The 6719-nt window shown below is 36.2% G+C and overlaps 1 non-coding gene across 1 annotated transcript; it reads right to left on the bottom strand.

Moving 5' to 3' along the window:
- Positions 1 to 6281: 6281 nt before the first annotated feature.
- On the bottom strand, positions 6282 to 6385 carry LOC127739857 (small nucleolar RNA R71). The gene has a single exon (XR_008000599.1). It is a non-coding gene; the product is annotated as a small nucleolar RNA R71 (small nucleolar RNA).
- Positions 6386 to 6719: the final 334 nt, after the last annotated feature.

Below are 6719 nucleotides of genomic sequence, written 5' to 3' on the forward strand. Positions count from 1 at the left end.
TTAACAATGGAGTAATTCACAGTAAAAACAGTAGGATTCACGGATTAATTAACACTTATTCAACAATTATTCAACCCATAACAAATTCACAAATTAACTAACAACAATTATTCAATAATTGTTATAAAAAAATTACTTGGAATCTAGAAGCCCTAGAACAGAGCAGAGCAGATCCTGAGCAAGAAGGGGACAAGGGCACGACCGAAGGAATGACAGGTGGAACAGAGATAGCGCCGACGACGATGGAACAGAGCTACTCGACGAAAAAAGGAGGCGAGCCTGGCGACGATGGAACCGAGCTGCGTGACGGTGCTTTCAAAGGTGAAACAGTAGCTGCACGATGGTGAAACAGAGCTGCATGATAACGACGGTGGCTTCGAAGCTCGTTTCGGCGACGGCGGCAGGAGATAGATGGAGGTGAGGGACTGAGATTGATGACAGAGAGAGGAATGAGGAGCTCGAGGGTGATGGGAAGGATGGGTTCACATTTAGGCGTTGTGTGGAGCTAAGGATAGGAAGAGGAGAGAAGAAGAGGAGCAGAGAGAGAAAGAGAGAAGAGAGAGAGAGGATAGGAAGAGGAGAGAAGAAAATGAAGAAGACTGAAACCTTCAAGGCGTAAGAGAAGGTTTCTGAACCCAGACGAAGAACAATTTTAAACCCAGATGAAGAATAATTTTAATTTTTTGTTTTTTTAATATGTTTAATACAGATGAAGAATAATTTTAATTTTTTTAATATGTTTTTATTTTGTTATTTTAATTATTTGAATTTATAAAATTAGGATTAATTGAATTTTAAAATTTGATTAATTTAAAAGGATATTTTTGTCTAATCAAACAAATGAAGGATGTTTAAGTCTTTTTATAAAATTAAATAAATAAATGTTTTTTATTTTTATTTAATTAAAAGGGTGTTTTAGTAAAAGTGGTGATATATTATATATTTAAAAAAGAAAAAATTAAATGCTGACGTGGAAAATAAATTTCACATGTCTTGATATTATTTGTCCATATTTTAAACGTATCAGTACGTATATATTTATCATCGTACCGTAGCAATCACCAAAAAAGAATCATATTATATAAAAGTATAATTGTCATAACTTTAGATTAACATCAAGTCTATATTAAAAACATTGATTCTCTCATATTTAAATGATCTTGATGTCCAATTAGAACCTTATTGTAAACAAATAGCAAAAAAGGTTTTCGTGAATAGAAATATACTAGTCCAGGAACTTAGGCCCTCTATCAATTAGTTCTTCTTTTGTCTCTCTAGCATTAGCCTTCTACCAAATATACACATTGCTATCTATCTGAAAACAAAATAAAAGGACAATTAGTATAAAAAACTATGCCATTTTGTACCAAACCACAAAGGTTCTTAAATCAAAGTCATGAATTCTAGGTATTTAGCAGTGTAAAATTAATTGTAGAAAATAGATGTTGTATAAAATAGAACAACACCAAAATTCATATTCTACTATTCTCTGATAAATCTAGAACCAGCAGCAAAAAAAAAAAAAATTGTCATCAACTAAAAATTTATGTAATCTGAACTAATAGTGAATTATGAACAAAAGCTATTACTAAATCAACACAATGTTATAATTATCACTATATTGTTAATATTAATAAACCAACTTTTCCTTTTATAATTAACCAAAGCCATGAAGATAGTAATCATTACCAACTTTTATCCTTTCACATAAGGATTTAAAATAATCTTTATGCCCAATATATTCATCTCGAACTATCCTAATTGTAATATCAGATTAATAGCAGCAATCCGACAAAAATAAAATAAAATAAAATAAAGGAAAATATATATCCATTTATACCATTTCATTAGAGATGGTAATATATTTTGTTCATACTTCAATACATGTGCGAATTGTAGGGTACTTTCACAGACTGTAGGGGTGCCAAATTAGATAATCCTTTCTCACGCAGTTCTGCAACTTCATGCACTTTTGCGCCAAATAGAAACTGAAAATAAAGAAAATAAAATAGAAGCCTATGCAACCTGATTCTTTAATTTGAAAGAATGATAAGGAGTGAAGCAAAAGACATATACTAATGAACAATATTGACAAACTTGACAAAGACATTAAAATAAATGAGCTCTAAATTTTAGCAATCATAATTATTTATATTCTAACTATATCATAATTGAAAATTGAGCAAGTAATATAATATAATTTGGTGTTTGTTTGGATGCTATTATCTTGATAAAAAAAGATCTTTTTTATTTTTTAACGCGTTTGAAAAATTTCTAGTAGTAAAAGTAAAAGCACTAGAAAAATAAAAAAAATCTTTTTTGAGAAGCTGCAATTTATATTTTTTTAAAAAGATCGTTTTTTCTTAAAAAAAAGATATTTTTCATGTAATGAATAAACAAAAATATTTTTATATTATTATATGTAACACCCTAATAATCAAATCCTTATACTCGAGTCATAAGTTACTGATATTACGGTGATACGACTCACAGGTGGATCTTTAATATATAAATATACGTATAATTGAAGGGAGTATTAATCGAGAAGACCGAAAAGGGTAAAAATAAAATCGTGAAGACGTATCACTCACGTTTTGACAACTAAAAGATAGAGCGTGAAGCCGAAAGCGACGTAAGGATAGAGGCATAAAGGAGATTAAGAGATAGACAACATATAGATAAATATGACATTACTAAATAGCCACTAGTCACGACCCATGAAGTTTAGGCCGGCTAGGGTACAGTATGAAAGTAATTGACAACAGAATCTCCTAATCTCTCCCAAAAGAAACATAAGAGCCTCTATAGGCAAATTCAAAAGAGTCCAATACATAATAAAGCTTTTCAAAATAAAGGTGGAGAGATTCTAAGCAAAATATAAAGTAGAGGATATAAATATCTTCGCCGTCTCTCAGATGAACCACAGCTCACTGCTGAGCACCGGAACTGTATCTGAAAAACAAGAGATATATACGGAATGAGAACCCCCGACCCATGGGTTTCCAGTACGGTAAAAGTGCCAAATAAATACAATGCACTGCAATAAAGACTCACTAAGCATCCTAAACTTCTTTTAACCAAACATTCACTTTTTGATCTCGCTAATCCATAAATAGGCAACTGTCATAAGAGAATGCTAAATCTAATTCATTTTTCTCATGCTTCTCAACTTGCTAATTCTCCAGCAAATCAGGACCAACAAAACCATCACCAGTTATTCTGCCTCAGCATTACTATATCAATACATCATATCCTCACCTGGAGCAAATGAATTCACTTTACTGCATCTACCCAGGGAGCTCAAATTATCTCATTCAATAATCATCATCATTATTCAATCACATCATCAAGTCATTTCCTCAAGAACAGCCCTCAGCGTCCACCAACACCAGCATGAGGGACCTCCTAGTTGTACAAATACAAGCAGTACAGACAAATAATGCACAATTAAGGTACAAGTAGAACAAGTAGCACATAATCAGGTAACATAGCATATATGATATAGCAATCCAAAACAAATAGGAAAACCCAAACAATTCAAACATATGCAAATGATGAATGCCTGCCCTATGGCTGATGATATCATCTGTCAATTATATAGCCAACCCGACAGGTCCTGGTAGCTAACCATTAGACTGTCCCTCTGTCATGCATCCCCAACTTGAGTTATTCTCGATCATAATCATGATCATAATCATAATCATACAACACCCACACTGGTGTTTATCCATACAACACCCACACTGATGTTTATCCACGGGGGTGAGCTCATCCGGAACTTTCACAGTGTCCAGCCACACTTACGACATAGGGTCAGCAGAGTATCAAGTCTTAACCTGGAGCACGTGGTGGCTAGCAACTGCTTTCACCCAAGGAAACTCGTATATCAGATAGTGGAAGTGCAACATTCACATTTCAATCAATATGCATATATGCAATCATACTCAACCATAAATCAATACTGGATCTGCCGCAACTCGGTAATAACTCAGCCATCCGGCTTATAGTTGATGAGCGGATAATTTATACGCTTTTTGGCATTGTTTTTAGGTAATTTTTAGTAAGTTCAAGCTACTTTTAGGGATGTTTTCATTAGTTTTTATGTTAAACTCACATTTCTGGAATTTACTATGAGTTTGTGTGTTTTTCTGTGATTTCAGGTAATTTCTGGCTGAAATTGAGGGACTTGAGCAAAACTCTGATAGGAGGCTGACAAAAGGACTGCTGATGCTGTTGGAATCTGACCTCCCTACACTCAAAATAGATTTTCTGGAGCTACAAAACTCCAAATGGCGCGCTCTCAACGGCGTTCGAAAGTAGACATCCAGAGCTTTCCAGGAATATATAATAGTCCATACTTTATTCGGGAATTGACGACGTAAAATGGCGCTCAACGCCAAGTACATGCTGTTGTCTGGAGTTAAACGCCAGAAACACGTCACGACCCGGAGTTGAACGCCCAAAACACGTTACAACTTGGCGTTCAACTCCAAGAAAAGCCTCAGCTCGTGGATAAATCAAGCTCAGCCCAAGCACACACCAAGTGGGCCCCGGAAGTGAATTTATGCATCAATTACTTACTCATGTAAACCCTAGTAGCTAGTTTAGTATAAATAGAACATTTAACTATTGTATTAGTAGTCTTTTGACCATTCGGTCTTTTGATTACCTTCATGGGGGGCTGGCCATTCGGCCATGCCTGAACCTTTCACTTATGTATTTTCAACAGTGGAGTTTCTACACACCATAGATTAAGGGTGTGGAGCTCTGCTGTACCTCAAGTTTCAATACAATTACTATTACTTTCTATTCAATTCTCTTTTATTCTTATTCCAAGATATACGTTGCACTTCAACTTGATGAATGTGATGATCCGTGACACTCATCATCATTCTCACCTATGAACGCGCGTGACTGACAACCACTTCCGTTCTACCTTAGGCCGGGCGCATATTCCTTAGATTCCCCAACAGAATCTTCGTGGTATAAGCTAGATAGATGGCGGCATTCATGGGAATCCAGAAAGTCTAACCTTGTCTGTGGTATTCCAAGTAGGATTCTGGTATTGACAAGGGTGATGCCTCCAGACGATTAGCCGTGCAGTGACAGCGCATAGGACCATTTTTCCCGAGAGGATGAAAAGTAGCCATTGACGATGGTGATGCCCTACATACAGCTTGCCATGGAAAGGAGTAAGAAGAAATTGGATGAATGTAATAAAAAAGTAGAGATTCAAGAGGAGCACAGCACCTCCACATGCCTATCTGAAATTCCCACTATTGATCTACATAAGTATTTCTATCCTATTTTATTTTCTGTTTATTATTAATTTTTGAACTCATCATAAACTATTTAATCTGCCTAACTGAGATTTACAAGGTGACCATAGCTTGCTTCATACCAACAATCTCTGGGGGATCGAGCCTTACTCACGTAAGGTATTACTTGGATGACCCAGTACACTTGCTGGTTAAGTTGAACGGAGTTGTGAGCTTCTCTAACAGTGCCTGTAACTCTTTTGGTCCAACAACAACACTAAGCTGTTGGTGCCATTACCAGGGATTATTAAGATCCCATTTCATCATAGCATGATCTCTTTGGGGTATTCTTGATAGAGCCAATATTTAAATTTCATACAAGTACAAAGAGACCAACTTTGAGGATCACAATTTCGTCCACCAAATTTTTGGCGCCGTTGCCGGGGATTGTTCGAGTATGAACAACTGACGGTTCGTCTTGTTGCTCAGATTAGGAACAAGGACAAAAGCACTCTTGTTGAAATTGATCCCGAACCTGAAAGGACTCTAAAAAGGAAACTAAGAGAAGCTAAATTACAACAATCCAGAAGTAACCTTTCAGAAAATTTCGAACAAGAGAAGGAGATGGAAGCCGAACCTAATAATGATAATCCAAGAAGGATGCTTGGTGACTTTACCAAACCCACGTCCAAATTTGATGGAAGAAGCATCTCCATTCCTGCCATTGGAGCAAACAATTTTGAGTTGAAACCTCAGCTAGTTGCTTTAATGCAACAGAACTGCAAGTTTTATGGACTTCCATCTGAAGATTCTTACCAATTTTTAACTGAGTTCTTGTAGATTTGTGAGACTGTTAAGACGAATGGAGTAGATCATGAAGTCTACAGGCTCATGCTTTTCCCTTTTGCTGTAAGAGACAAAGCTAGAATATGGTTGGATTCACAACCTAAGGATAGCCTGGACTCCTGGGATAAGCTGGTCACGGCTTTCTTGGATAAATTCTTTCCTCCTCAAAAGTTGAGCAAGCTCAGAGTGGATGTTCAAACCTTCAAACAAAAAGATGGTGAATCCCTCTATGAAGCTTCGGAAAGATACAAGTAGCTGACCAAAAGGTGTCCATCTGACATGTTTTCAGAATGGACCATATTAGATATATTCTATTATGGTCTATCTGAATTTTCGAAAATGTCATTGGACCATTCTGCAGGTGGATCCATTCACCTAAAGAAAACACCTGCAGAAGCTCAAGAGCTTATTGACATGGTTGCAAATAACTAATTCATGTACACTTCTGAGAGGAATTCCGTGAATAATGGGACGCCTCAGAGGAAGGGAGTTCTTGAGATTGATGCTTTGAATGCCATATTGGCTCAGAACAAAGTGTTGACTCAACAGGTCAACATGATTTCTCAAGGTCTGAATGGATGGCAAAATGCATCCAACAGTACTAAAGAGGCAGCT

Source organism: Arachis duranensis, chromosome 6 (assembly GCF_000817695.3).
Source record: "Arachis duranensis cultivar V14167 chromosome 6, aradu.V14167.gnm2.J7QH, whole genome shotgun sequence".
Taxonomy (NCBI): Eukaryota; Viridiplantae; Streptophyta; class Magnoliopsida; order Fabales; family Fabaceae; genus Arachis; species Arachis duranensis.